Source organism: Macaca thibetana, chromosome X (assembly GCF_024542745.1).
Source record: "Macaca thibetana thibetana isolate TM-01 chromosome X, ASM2454274v1, whole genome shotgun sequence".
NCBI lineage: Eukaryota > Metazoa > Chordata > Mammalia > Primates > Cercopithecidae > Macaca > Macaca thibetana.
The window spans coordinates 91,432,165-91,448,872 of NC_065598.1; positions in this window are offsets into that span (position 1 = coordinate 91,432,165).

Consider the following 16,708-nt stretch of genomic DNA (forward strand, 5'->3'; position numbering starts at 1 on the left):
TTCAGTTCTAAGGAAGTAACCTACTCTGTCACTCCCACTCCCATGTTACTAACCCCAGATTCTTGCATTATTCATTGTGGTTTTGCTACTACACGCTTGCTACTTGGTAATAGCCCATTTACTAAACTCCCTTCAAATAATTTAATTTGAGTTAATCAACTGCTTTCAGCTAGCACTCTGATATATTGTCATGTGTTAGTGTCTGATACTCTGTCATGAGAGATTTATTCTTTTGGCTTTCATTTTACCACAAGAATCATACTGTTAGAAACTTCAAATCCATTATCAACCATTTACATATCCATATAAAACCTATTTTTTTCTGATTTAACAACTCATCATGTCTGCTGTCATTCAAGGAAGAGCTATAAAATAATTTAGCAACAGACTATTGACAGAGAATATATGTTATTCACTTTTATATTTTGTTGTTGGAGACAGTATAGTGTAGTGGTTAAAAGTCACATCATCTGGATTTTAATCCTGGTTCTATTGCTTATTACTCGTGTAACTTTGGATAATTATCTTACCATTCTGAATTTTAGTTGCATTATCTGAGAAATAAGAGTAATAACAGTGCTTATCTACTGGGGTTTCTATAATGAGTAAATAACTTATTTAACATAGTGCCTGGTAATTTCAATACATGATATCTATTATTAACACTTAGCATATTTATAGCATATTAGTTTGTCTCTGAATCCATTCTTATATCCACCCATTGAATACATCTTCAGTTCTTATCATGTATTGGGCACTATATTTTGCCTTTATGCCTGAGACAAAATGTTGAAGTAAACTGCAAAAGATTCGTATCAACATGTAACGTAAGATCTAGATATAGAGGCAAAAATACATGGACAAAATAAATGTAATCACAAATTACAGTCCCAAATAAATGTAAAGCTGGGATAAACACTATGTGGGAAAAGGGCCTAGTATCATACTATCAGATCATAGGGACATTGTATCTCTGAAGGAAGAGTAGAAGCCAAATAGATAGATAAAGAGGGAAGAGAGATCCAAACAGAGGGGAAAAAAAAGCAAATACCACAGGGGAAAAAGAAAGGATGGTAAATCTGAGTACCTAAGAAAAACCCAACTAGCTATAGAGAAGAGCAAAATCAAGGTAGAAATGCAGTTAAAGTGTTAAAATTACAGGGCCTTTCACACAATGTTAATATTTTTGTCTTTATCATGATAGAAATAGAAAACTGCTGAAGGTTTTAAGTGTGTGTGTGCGTGTGTGTGTGTTTCCCCAACTATATTTTGGGGGAAAAAAGCATTCTAACCAACTGCATTGTGGGGAGGTAAGATGGATGTAGATAGACCAATTAGAAGGATATTGTAGTATTTCAGAAAAGAGATGGTGGTGACTTGGACTAGAGTGTTGGCAGCGGAGATTGAAAAAAAGTGGATGAATTCAAAAGGTAAAAAATAGCTGAACTTGGTGATGGATTTGATGCAGAGTAAATGTTTCAAGGATTACCCCAATTTTCCTGATTTGTGGAATTGGATGGGGCGAATATGCTTCATGTGAATTAATTTGAAAAATTCAAGAAAATATGTCATGTTTTCAAACGTTCAATAGTTACTAGAGAGGTACTGACAATCCATATTTTGTATGGGGATAGATAATGATCTTTATGGATTTCTTCCAAATCTTTGATTTACTCATGGTTTCATCACTAACTGACTATGTGGTCTGTTGCAAGACATTTACCTTTCTTGAGCTTTGGGTCTATCAACTGCAAAATAAGAGGTTGAATTAGTTGATCTACAAAAATAAAGTGCCAGCACTCTCTAAAATGATTTGATTTTACAAAAGTTATTAAGCAAGCCAGGGACAAAAGCCAATTGTAATAGCTTTATATTCTAATTACACAACTCTACTTCCTTTTATTCTCTAAATGTATTCTACATCGTCTTTATATTCTAGTCATACAATCTTACTTCCTCTTATTCTCTAAAAGTTAATTGCTATTAAATACTTCAAATTAAGAACAAAGGATAATAGAAACTGGAGTATGATAACCAGACATATTAAAACCAATTACTTTATTAATATAAATAAAATAGGCGGTAATTGTAGATCAAACTTTGGGAGACTAAAGTTGTCTGTCTTGTGTGTTGCTTTTTTTTTTTTTTTTTTTAGCAGCAATCATTCTACTCATCTAATTATTCCAAATTTCCATTTCACTTTTCTTATTTCAAATACTGTCACAAATATTATTATTGGTGTTACTATATCTATAGTTTTATTATTCCCAAAAATGACTTAAGGAAACTAACAATAAAACATATCTTGGTTCAATATAATTTCTAAAATGAAAGAAAATACATGTAGTAAGTATGGAGGAAAGGGTAGCACAAGTTTCAAACAGTTTCTTAAGTGAATACAATTACTGTGAGTAAACAGTAAGCTTCAGTGAATTTCTTGACAAACACAAAAAAAACCTGTGAGCAGTTAGATAATATTCATTGTCTGATCAAAGGAAACATGGCTGCATTCTAGGAACAAATTTTCTCTCCTGGACTCAATTCTAAAAGGAATGAATTGCATAGCTTCTTAGACTGGGGACACTGAAAAACACAAGAGTATTTTTCTGTATTTCTAGCAAATAAATGTGCCCAAACATTAGAAAACAGTGGAGCTACGGTGGGTGATGAAAAGCAAGAGAGTAGATGTTATTGGGTACCCACTTAGGTATGCCGTACTGTGTGTTTTATATTTATCATTAGATTTTATCTTCACCAATTTCCTATGAGATAGATATTATTTCCAATTTAAATATGAGAATCCTGAGGCTTGCAGATATTAAGTGTCCATAGCTGGCATTACAGGTATTTACAATCTTTGGTGTGTTAAGCATCAGATTTGAAACTGTTTATTCATATTGATTTCTAGAGATTACTGTTCATGGTGCTAGTTTCATGTTCCTTGCAGGTCTTAGACTTTATCAATTGGACTTGTGTTGCCACAAGCCACACTTGTGACAAAGGAATATGGGAGAGGTTCTGGTCCTAGGTTCCAGCTTCTCTAGTTGTACCGTGCATCTGTAGGAGCCAAGGGAAAACTTCCCATTTGCCCTCTGAAAGTTTACTGAAAAAATCAACTGACAAAAGGTAGATTAATAGGAATAATTGCATACAAACTTACTAGCATGCACAGGGGCAAATCACAGAGTGATTACCAAATATCCCCATGAGGTATAGAGGCGTATACACCCTACTTCTTGGGGAAAAGGGAAATAGGAAAGTGTGGTTGATTTTAGGTGGTAGTAAATGATTTCAGGGAAAATGTAATGGGCTTGAAGTAAATACAGTGGCCTGGGACAAAGTCTGTTGAACCTGCAGAACACACAATAGTTTGTCACAAAAGTCTGTCTGAATGTGTTGACAGATTATTTTTCTTTTATAGCAGGTGCAGACATTAGGCAGATAAAGGAACTTCAGAGAAAAACGTCACGCTGTGCTTTGAGAGAGACAGAGTATTGGGGAACAGAGGGAAGGTCAGAAAGATCCTGAGGCTTTTTCTTCGGTTTAACGTGTCAAAGTGCCATATTTTGTGGTAACAGTTATTGAGCCTCAACACATCCAACCTATGTGAGTTGCTATGATCTCCTGAGGGTGTTGTCACCATTTTGTACATAGGTTCCATGGATACCTGCTGAACCCCCATTCTGATTCTAGTCTCTGGGAATTTTTCTTCTCCCCTATTTGACCTTATGTGTCACTTTTCTCTTTCAGCTGTCCCTCGGGGACAAGGAGATTATTTATTTTTTGTGTTTAGGCTTTTACAAAGGAGTCTGCTCTCTACATTGCAAAAAATCTGGTCTCCTGATTGAAATGGAGTGGAGGGAAGCCCAAAATGTATATTTATCTCAAGAAATAGCCTACCATACTAGTAAATTGCTGATGAAAAGCCAGAAAGAAAACTTAGGTGTATATATTAAAAAGGTATGTATATTACCAGTATTGCACAGAGCTTCAATGCATGGCCTCACAAGTTAAACAGAAATGGCTTTGAATTCTGGTTCTTCCACTTAATAAGTTTCCGACCTTGAGTAAGCTATCTACCCTTTCTGCACTTATTTTTATCTTTTTTTCCAAAATGGAGATATATACTATTTGCATAGCTAGGTAATTTCTAGGATTAGAGATCAAAGACATAATGTGCTGAGGGCAAGGTCCAGTACATAGAGTTTGAGCATTAGAATATTCCAAAGTAACTTTTTCAATTAAAGTGCATGAGAGGTAAGCCATACACAAAAATCAGCTCAAAATGAATCAAAGAACTTGATCTATAAAATCATAAAACTGTTAGAAGAAAACATAGGAAAAAAAGCTTTATGACATCAGAGTTGGCAATGATTTATTATATATGGCACCAAAAACATAGGCAACAAAAGAAAAAAATAGATAAATTGGGTTGAGCACCATGGCTCACATCTGTAATTCTAGCACTATAGGAGGCTGAGGTGCAACTCCTCACTTGAGCCAAGGAGTTTGAGACCAGCCTGGGCAACATAATAACTCATCTCTACAAATAATTTAAAAATTAGCTGGTTGTGGTGGCACGCACCTGTGGTCCCAGCTACTCAGGAGGCTGAGGTGGGAGGATCCCTTGATTCCAGGAGGTTGAGGTTGCAATGAGCTGTGATAACACTACTGCACTCCAACCAGGGTGACAGAGCAAGACTCTGTCTCAAAATAAATAAATAAATGAATTGGACTTTATCAAAATTAAAAACTTTGGTGCATCAAAGGACAGTATCAAGAGTAAAAATATGACCCACAGAACGAAAAACACTGTAAATCAAATACCTGATAAAGGATTAATATTCAGAATATATAAGAAACTCCTTCAACTCAGCAGCAAAATAGCAAATAGCCTAATTTAAAAATAGGCAAAATATTTGAGTAAACATTTATCCAATGAAGATATACGTATGTCCAATAAACACATGAAAGATGCTTACCATCACTAGTCACTAGGAAAATGCAAGTCAAAACCACTCTGAAATAGTAACCCGTACTCATTATGGTGGCTACTATTAAACAAAGAAAATGACAAAATAACAAGTGTTGGTGAGAATGTAAAGAAACTGGAACTTTATGCATTGCTGGTGGAAATGTAAAACAATACAACCATCGTGGAAAACTGTGGTGGTTCATCAATTAAACACAGAATAAGCATATAATGCAACAATTTCAATTCTAGATATAGAGCCAAAATACTTAAAAGTGAGAAACCAAAGAGATGTTTGCACAGTCATATTCATAGCATCATTATTGACAATAACCAAAAGGTGGAAACAACCCAAGTGTCCTTCAACTAACAAATGAATAAACAAAATGCAGGATATACACACAATGGAATATTATTTAGCCCTGAAAGAGGATGAATTTCTGATGCATGCTACAACATGAATTAATATTGATGACATTGAGTTAAATGAAATAAGCCAGTCACAAAAATACAGATATTTTATTATTCCATTTATATCTGGTACCTAGAAGCATCAAATTCATAGAGACATAAAGTGGAATGGTTGTTTCCAGAGGCTAAGGAGAGAAGGAAATGGGGAGTTATTGTTTAATGGTACAGAGATTCAGTTTGGGGAAGACGAAAACATTTTGAAGATGGATGGTGATGATGATTGCACAGCAATGTGAATGAATTTAATGCCACAGAGCTGTACACTTACAAATGGCTGAAATTATTAATGTTATATTATGTTCATTTAGTCACAGTAAAGAAAAATAGAGTGCTTAGTAACTCTCAAGAACCATAGACAGAAATATTGTCTCCACTAAGAGAACAGCAAGTTCAATTTAAATGACAACTCAAGATGCATTAACAGTAACTGCAAAATGACCTGCAAAAATAACTCGAATACATGCTAAAAATTCAAGTTGTGTTCATATGAGTTAAGGTTAGATTTATGATCAGTTAGGAAATTCCCATCTTACTTTTGTTGTCACTTCTCATTTTCAGCCTTTTATTCTGACAGAGAACACATTTATTTCCTGGAATATTTTGGCCTTTGTTCTTTCTGCTTATGTCATAGATCACCTGGTATACCTGGGAATTACCGAATGTATACCTTATTTTTAAAACATGTACGTTTAAGATTAACCTTAGACAAGACTGTTAAGTAGGAAAGCGTTTCCTCTGATCTACTTTTAAAAATCTTTTCCTTGTCGGCAGAGACCTAACTTGCAACTGTTGAGCCAGGATATGGGATTTTCTTGATTACACTTCTCCTGTCAATACAGATTTACTTCCTGTCACATTTTAAAAAACAAGACACATGCAAGGATTCAAAATAATTTAATTTTTGGTAATTGTTTTTAATATTTTCCATACTTGATATGGTTTGCATTTTGACAAGAACTTACACTGTTTTGTCCCAAACAGATTGTATGACAATTTCAAGAAAACTGTGAGGAGTAAATGGAAGATAAACTTTTTGTTGTTCACTTCAAATTGCATGAAGCCTGCTCTCTACTACATATCAATGTGAATCTGACATTATTTAAAATACTGTTTGTTTGTTTGTTTTTTTATCAGAAACACTATGGGGATGTGAATGTGGAGCAAGATGGCGGAGTAGAAAGCTCCACTGATTGTCTCCGCCAGAAAGACACCAAATTAGCAACTGTCTACATAGATAAAACACCTTCATAATAACCAAAAATAAATAACTAGCATGGCCACAGTGGGGTAGATCACCAAGTGGGTTGTTTGGGTCCCTGAATCTAGGATTTGACTCTTAGATGGCATTTCTGGACCTCCCCTGGGACTAGAGGGGAGCCCACTGCCCTGAAGGGTGAGTCTCAGGCAAGGCAACATTCATTAAAAGCTGATATAAGACACCTTGGGCCTTAAGGGAACAATGGTGGTAGTCTGGCAGTATACCTCATGGCTAGGGTGGAGGTGGGTACTGAGTAAGTTTCCTCTGTCTTCGGAAAAGGGAGGGAAGAGTGGGAAGAACTATGTCTTGTGGTTTGAATGTCAGCTCAACTACAATATAATAGAACACCCTGTAGACTTCTAAGGTTTTTGACTCTAGACCCTGACTCTGGATGGCACATCTGAACCCACTCAGGGCCTGGAGAACTCATCATTCTGAAGGGAAGGACACAGGCCTGGCTGGTTTTGCCACTGCTGATTGTAGAGTCCCAGGGACTTGAGAAAACATAGGCAGTAGCCAGGGAGTAATTACAGCAAACCTTGGAGAAGACCCAGCACTGTGCTGGCTTAATCTCTGACTTAGCATAATCATAGTGGTGGTTATGCTAAGCCACAGGGGTGCTTATGTCACTCCATACCCAGTGTTAAGTGGCTCAGAACAGTGAGACTGTATTTTTGGGAGAAATTAAGCAAAGAGAACAAGAGTCCTTGTCTGGTAATCTAGAGAACATACCTGGATCTTGTCAAAGACCATCAAGGCAGTACTTCTAGAAGTCTGCAAGAACCACAGTGTTACTTGATTGGGGTACATCCTAAAGCAGATACAGCATGGAACACAACACCCAAGTCCTTTCAAATACCTGGAAAGCCTTCCCAGGAAGGGCAGGCAAAAACAAGCCTAGACGGTAAACACTACAATAAATATCTAACTCTTTAATGCCTAGACACAGAAAAAACACTTACTAGCATCAACACTATACAGCAAAACATTACCTCACCAAATGAACTAAATAAGGCACCAGGGACCAATCCTGGAGACAGATATGTAACCTTTCAGACAGGAAATTCAAAATAGCTGTGTTGAGGAAACAAACAAACAAAATTTAGGAGAACACAGAGAAGGAATTCAGAATTCTAACAGATAAATTTTTAAAAAAGATATTGAAATAATTAAAAGGAATCAATAAAAAATTCTGAGGCTGAAAAATGCAATTGACATACTGATAAATGCACTAGAGTCCTTTAATAGCAGAATGGATCAAGCAGAAGAAAGAATTAGTGAGCTTGAAGACAGGCTATTTGAAAATACACAGAGGAGACAAAAGAAAAAATAATTTTAAAACAATGCAGCATACCTTCAGGATCTGGAAAATAGCTTCTAGTAAATAGCTTCAAAAGGGCAAATCTAAGAGTTATTGGCCTTAAACTTTAGGAACAGAAAGAGATGGGGAAGAAAGTTTATTCAAAGGGATAATAACAAAGAACTTCCCAAACCTAAAGAAAAATATTAACATCCAAGTACAAGAAGGTTATAGAACACCAAGCAGATATAACCCAAAGAAGACTACCTCAATGCATTGAATACTCAAATTCCCAACAGTCAAGATTAAAGAAAGGATCCTAAAAGTAGCAAGATAAAAGAAAAAAAAAAAACCATACAATGAAACTCCAGTAAGTTTGGAAGCAGAGTTTACAGCAGAAACTTACAGGCCAGGAGAGAACACATGATATAAACCTCTGAAGGAAAAAACTTTTACTCTAGAATATTATATCTGGCAAAAATATCTTTCAAACACGAAGGCAAAAAAAAGATTTTCCCGGACAAACAAAAGCTCAGGGATTTCATCAATACTGGACCTGTCCTATAGGAAATGCTAAAGGATGTACCCCAATCAGAAAGAAAAAGACATTGGTGAGCAATAAATAATCACCTGCAGTTACAAAACTCACTGGTTATAGTAAGTACATAGAAAAACACAGTGTAGTATAACACCGTAACTGTGGTGTGTAAAATACTCTTATCATAATTAGAAAGACTAAATAGTTAATCAATTAAAAAAATAATAACTACATCTACTTTTCAAGACATAGTCAGTACAATCAGATATAAATAGAAACAGCAAAAAGTTTAAAAGCAGGACTATGAAGTTTGGGTATAGAGTCTTCATTAGTTTTTGTTTTGTTTGTTCCTGTAAAGAGTTTTAAGTTGCTATCAGGTTAAAATAATGGGTTATAAAATAATATATGCAAGCCTCATTGCAACCTCAAATGAAAAACTTACAATAGATACACACACACACACACACGCACACACAAAACATAAGAAACTAAATCACATCATCAGAGAAAATCACCTTCACTAGAAGAAGGCAGGAAAAAAAGAAACAAGAAAGAGAAGACCAAAAAACAACCAGAAAACAAATAACGAAATGGCAAGAGTAAGTCCTTACTTATCAATAATAATATTTAATGCAAATGAATTAAATTATCCAATCAAAAGACAGACTGGCTGAATGGATGAAAAACAAGACCGATTTTTTTGGTGCCAATAAGAAACACACTTCACCTATAAAGATACATACAGGCTGAAAATAAAGATATAGAAAAAATATTCCATGCCAATGGAAACTAAAAAAGAGCAGGGGTTACTATACTTGTATCAGACAAAATAGATTTCAAGACAAGAACTATAAGAAGAGACAAAGAAGGTCACTATATAATGATAAAGGGGTCAATTCAGCAAAAGGATATAACAATTTTAAATATGTATGTACCCAATATGGGAGCACCAAGATATATGATGCAACTATTATTAGAGCTAAAGAGAGAGTTAGGTCCCAATACAGTAATAGCTGGACACTTCGACATCCCACTTTCAGCTTTGGACAGATTTTCCAGACAGCAAATCAGCAAAGAAACATCCGACTTCATCTGGACTGTAGAACAAATTGATCCAATAGATATTTATAGAACATTTTATCTAAGAGATGTACATTCTTTTCCTCAGCACGTGGATACTTCTCAAAGACAGATCATATGTTAGGTCACAAGACAAGTATTAAAAGATTCGTACAAATGAAATAACATTACGTATCTTCTCTGCCCACGACAAAATAACACTACAAATTAATAACCTAAGGAATTTTGGAAACTATACAATTACATGGAAATTAAACAATATGCTCCTGAATGACCAGTAGGTCAATGAATAAATTAAGAAGGAAGTTGAAAATATTTTTGAAACCAACGATAACGGAAACACAACATACTAAAACCTATTGGATACAAAAAAGCAGTACTAAGAGGAAGTTTATAGGTATAGGTGCCTACATCCAAAAAGAGGAAAAACTTCAAATAATCTAATGATGCATGTTAAAGAACGAGAAAAGCAAGAGCATACTAAACCCAAAATTAGTAGAAGAAAATAAATAATAAATATCAGAGTAGAAATAAATATAAATGAAATAAAACAAAACACAACAAAAGATCAATGAAACAAAAAGTTGGGTTTTTCTGAAAAGTTTAACAAAACTTATGAACCTTTAGTCAGACAAACTAAGAAAAAGAAAACAGAGGAGATCCAAATAAATAATATCAGGAATGAAAACGGAGACATTATAATTGATGCTGCAGAAATGTAAAGGATTGTTAGATGCTACAATGAGCCACTATATGCCAATAAATTGGATTTTCTAGAAGAAATGGACAAATTCCTAGATACATACAATCTACCAAGATTGAACCAGGAAAAAATTCAAAACATTAACAGACCAATAACAAGTAACATAATCAAAACCATAATAAAAAGACTTTTAGTAAAGAAAAGCCTGGGACCTGATGGCTTCACTGCTGAATTCTGCCGAACATTTAAAGAAGAACTAGTTCCAATCCTACTCAAACTATTTCAAAAAATAGAGGAGAAGGGACTACTTCCAAATTCATTCTATGCCAGTATTACCCTGATACCAAAACCAGACAAAGACACATCAGGAAAAGAAAACTACAAGCAAATATCTCTGATCAATATTGATGCAAAAGTCCTCAACAAAATACCAGCAAACCAAATTCAACAATACCTTAGAAAGATTATTCATCATGACCAAGTGGGATTTATCCCTGGGATGCAAGGATGGCTCATGATATGCACATCAATTAATGTGATTCATCATACATATCAACATAATGGAGGATAAAAACTATATGATTATTTCAATTGATGTTGAAAAAGCATTTGATAAAATTCAACATCCCTTCATGATAAAACCCTCAAAAAACTGAGGATAGAATGAATATACTTCAACATAATGAAAACTATATATGACAGAGCTACAGCTAGTTTACTGAATGGGGAGAAACTCAAAGCTTTTCCTCTAAAATCTGGAACATGACAGGGATGCTCCCTATTACCACTGTTATCTAACATGGTACTGGAAGTCTTAGATACAGTAGTCAGATAAGAAGATATAAAAGGCATTCAAATTGGAAAAGAAGAATTCAAATTATACTTGCTTGCAGATGATAGGATCTTATATTTGGAAAAACCTAAAGACTCCACAAGAAACCCTTTACAACTGATAAACAAAATCAGTGAAGTTACAGGATATAAAAATCAACATATAAAAGTCAGTAGCATTTCCATACGCCAACAGGGAGCAATGTGAAAAAAATTTTAAAAAGTAATCTCATTTACAATTGCCACACACAAAATTAAATACACAGGAATTATCTTAACCAAAGTAGTAAAGATCACTATAATTATAACTATAAAACACAGATGAAAGTAATTGAATAAGACATGAATTGAAAAATCTTTCATGTTCTTGGATTGGAAGAATCAATATTCTTAAAAATGTCCATATTACCCAAGGCAATCTGCAGATTCAGTGCAATCCCTATCAAAATACTAACGACATTCTTTACAGAAATAGAAAAAATAATCCTAAAACTTATATGGTACTACAAAAGATACAGAAGAGCCAAAGCTATCCTAAGCAAAAAGAACTAACCTGAAGGAATCACATTACCTGACTTCAAATTATATTACAGAGATACAGTAACCAGAACAGCGTACTATTGGCATAAAAACAGACACACAGACAAATGAAACAGAATAGAGAACCCAGAAGCAAATCCACACACATACAGTGAACTCATTTTTTGACAAAGTTGCCAACAATATACACTGAGGAAAAGACAGTCTCTTCAATAAATGCTGCAAGAAAAACTGGATATCCATATGCGGAAGAATGAAACTAAGCCCCCGTCTGTAGCCATATATGAAAATCAAATAAAAATAGAATAAATACTTAAATCTAAGACCTCACACCATGAAAATACTACAATAAAACATTGTAGAAAAGCTTCAGGACATTGATCTGAGCAAAGATTTCTTGAGCAATATCCCACAAGCACAGGCAACCGAAGCAAAAATTGTAAAATAAGATCACATGATGTTAAAAAGCTCTGCATAGCAAAGGATACAATCATCGAAGTAAAGAGGCAATCCACAGAATCGGAGAAAATATTTGCAAACTACTCATCTGAGAAAGAATTCATAACCAGAATATATAAAGAGGTCAAACAACTCTACAGAAAAAAAATTCAATAACCTGATTTAAAAATGGGCAAAATATCTGAATAGACATTTCTTTAAAGATGTCATAAAACGGCAAACAGGCATATGAAAAGGTACTCAACATCATAGATCATCAGAGAAATGCACATCAAAAGTATAACGAGATATCGTCTCATCTCAATTAAAATGGCTTATATCCAAAACACTGGCCACAACAAATGCTGGAGATAATGTGGAGAAAAGGGAGCCCTCATACGCTGTTAGTGAGTATTGGTACAACCATTATGGAGAACAGTTTGGAGGTTCTTCAAAGAAGTAAAAATTGAGCTACCATATGATTCAGCAATTCCACTGCTTGATATATACCCTTGAAAAAGAAAATTAGTATATTGAAGTGATATGTGCAGTCTCATGTTTGTTGAGACATTGTTCACAGTAACTAAGATTTGGAAGCAACCTAAGTGTCCATCAACAGATGAATGGATAAAGAACATGTACATAAACACAATGGAGTACTATTTAGCCATAAAAAAGAATGAAATCCAGTCATTTGCAATAACTTGGATGAAAATGAGAATTATTATGGTACTTAAAATAATCCAGGCAGAGAAAGACAAACATCACATGTTCTCACTTATTTTGGGGTTCAGAAAATTAAAACAATTGAACTCATGGACATAGTAGAAGGATGTTTACCAGAAGCTAGGAGGTGTTGTGCTGAGTTGCATGGAAGGCAGGGATGCTTAATGCATTAAAAAAAAAAAATAGAAAAAATGTATAAGACCTATTATTTGATAGCAAAATAGGGTGACTATCATCAATAATAACTTAATTGTACATTTTAAGATAAGTTAAAGAGTGTAATTGGATTATTTGTAACTCAAAGGGTAAATGCTTAAGTAGATGGATTAAAAAAAAGTTGTGAAAATGCAGGAGTAAAAATTTAACCAGTTTGTTATTTTTTGGATATAGTTATTGATCACCCATCGGACATAGTTAATTCTGAGTATTTTTTCATGGTTGCTCAAGAATTACTCCCTCCCTCAGTATACACACACACACACACACACACACACACACACACATTTCCCTTTCCCCTTTCATCAGGCAAATGATAAAATAGAATGCTAATCAGTGGCCTATGGGAAAACAACAACAACAACAAACCAGCAAACATGGCATTTCGGGAGGAAAAAATAGATGGTTTCTACAAGAGTAAGTGAAGGGTGATGGTATTTCTAGGTAGCATCACAGGAGACTTATTTCACAATTTAAATCGGGGTAACTACCAGGCTGAAAAAGAGATTGGCCCTGACCTGAAGGCATAGCACAGAGTACAGAAACAGGTACTGGAATATTAGCATCCTGTTGTGCTCATAATTTATTTTTTTTAATTTACTTTCAGCTGTGCAGCTTTCTCTAATGCTTCTCCTGTGGCCATGCTGGTTTTTAACTTTGGCATGTTTTATTAAAAAGAAGAACACAGCAGTAATTGAATTCCAGAGAACAAAACATCTCCAACTTAGATGTCTTTAACAAAACAAGAGATTTTGTGTTGCTTTAGGGACAACAGAAATAGAAGTTACAATTTTGATAAAACTCTAAAGAAATAAAGGTCACTAAGGGACGATTGTTTCCTGGTCACAATACCATGTTTTATGTCCTCGAAAAGCAACAAATTCTATACCTGTAACCTCAGTAATTGAACAGCAGAGAAGCATTCCTATATTGCTGAAAAGAGAAGTTTTTGTTAATTACCTTGTTTCCATGTTATTGCATTTCTTCTCTTAGTTTTTTTCCCAATGTCTACTAGTCTCTGCTGGTTTTAATTTCAGCTCATTTCCTACTCCATCTTCTAGATCTGCTCCTTTCAGAATTTGTTTTCCTTAACATCTCTTTAATTCAATAAGCGGATTCGTTTGAAAAGACATAAAAATGGCACTGATATTATAGGGTATGGACCACCATGACAAAGAGAAAATACCTAGCACACCTAATGGGAAAGAGGACTAATATTTGAGTGGGTTATTCTTATCATTTTTCATGTAAAAGTCACATAAAATACATTTCTGTGAAATGACAAGATAGCCATGGAAAATGGCATGTATTTTGCACTAAAGGTTTGGACACTGGCACATTTTCCTGTGAAGTATATTTTTGAGGCAATTATTCCCAACTAATTCTCTTTAGGCTTCTCTAGGGCCAAGTGGATTCAATACTTACCTCTAGAAAAACAATAAATTGTACTGTGAATTTTCATACCTAAAAATTAGTTATCAAATTATTATTTTAAAAAACCAATCATTTACTTATAGATTGGCACCTAGTGGTCTTGGGCCAGGGAACAGGTCATTTCTACCCTGGTTGTTTTATAGTATTTCTGGCGCCATATTCCTTGGCGATCATTCAAGGGTACCTTTGTGAGTAGTATGGCTTTAGAATTCAGTCAGAGGATTTTATAGAGAATGAAGGATTCAGCTTTTCATATTACTTTCCATCATGTTCACTTCCTTTCAGACCTCAATCTTAACCTATATGATGGTACTTCATTTTGAGTGAATTTTTGCCATAACCTGCTTGCATCTTGATCCTCCCTGTACTTTTAAAGCCTGGGAGAGATAATAAGCATGTGCTGTCATTTCATGCAGAAAATATAGGAAAGATAATTCCAAATCAAGTAGCTAAGGTAAATTCAAGAAATCCATGCAGAAGTAATTGTATAAAAAGAAACACTAGATAATAGGGGAAAAAACAAGATTTTTAACATACACAGTGAAGCCATATTATGAATCTCTGTTGCTCATGCTGAAAAATTCATTTGAAAGATTGCTACAAATGTGACTAACTTACAGGAGATACTGATTTATAATAAGATCCACTTGGTGCCTTAATCACCAAATCTCTGACAGGATTGAGTATAGATATCTTTCCCATGAATGTTGCAAAATGTTCCAATATTTTAGGATATACCATATTTTATTGATTTTTTTACATTTTAGTATCGCTGAAATCAGTACATCCCTTAAAATTGATGGTACGTCAGAGTTTAATAGATTTTTTTCTTTCTTGATGCAAAAGTATAGTGTATCTTATAATCGATGGCATCCTAGATGTGATAAAATACAATGTTACCTTGCTATTGTTCCTGAAGACATGTATATATGCTTTATTTTCTGTGCTTGACTATTTCAGCTTTTAAGAATGAAAGTTTCTGCCTGAAACTGGAAATCATAATTTTATTTTAATAACTTTCCTTATGAATAGCCACAATTTAGTCTTGTCCTATTTTGGTGTAAACTTTTAACTTTCACATACACTAAATTACTAAAAGGATTGGTATACTACATATATAATCTAAGAGATAATTATTGACTAGACTAGATAGACAGAAGGATCAGTATTTGTTTCAATTTTTGTAATCAAATAATTTTCCTCTATTGCCTATTATAGTGAAAATTGTTAGTATCACAGTAATAATGGTATATTAATTTTCTAATGTCAAGCAAATTCAGTTACTAAAATCATTTTAACTTTGGCCCCAAATTTTATTTTGGTGGTGACAAGAAAAAATGTATAAATGCAATAAAATGACAATGATAAAAATACAGGTTTGATGTTCTTCAGTTGTCATGAAAATGTCATACAGTAATATAAATTAACATTTATTATAAAAATGCAGAAAATATTTTAAATTGTCTATTAGTTAATATTTTTCTTTTGAACTATATATGAGTTTAGAATGTACTATACCCGATACCACATTATAATTTGTAATATAAAGCACAATTTCTAATAATTCATTGTCTCTGTCTGACTTGAACGTCAGAATATTTAAGCTGCTTGTTTGCTGTGGGCATAGCTATTATAATCAATACAGTCTAAAGAATTAAAGTAGAATCTCTGAAAGCAAATAAACAAGGATTTTAACTAATTTTATGGTAAATTAACATAAGAGAGTGTTTTCTGTGGGCTTGGATTATCTACATTTGCATCCTACACTAAGTGAATTTATCATTAGGTGATTATTCAAACAATGTGTTCTACGGTAAGCTCCTGGAAGTCTGTTGCCAGTTTTTATGACTCTGTATTTCCTCAGCACCTAACAAAATGCTTTGAATTCAACAGAGTCTTAGTAATAGTCTGTGGAACAAACTGCACAACTATGAAAACATTGCCGAGCTCCAAATGTGGGGTTATATGTTCTTTTCTTTCCGTTGTACAATAGAATAATCGCAGACTCAAACATAGTAATTCCTCAACTAAGAAGCATTTTCAGTAATACCCTAATACTTTTGGATTACTAGCTATGATTATAGATTAAAAACCTACCTCTCAAAGTCTCAGTACCATCATCCATGAAATCAGGAGATGAGACTGCGGAGTCCACATGTGGGCAGAAATATTTCATGAAATAAAAAATACTATATAACACT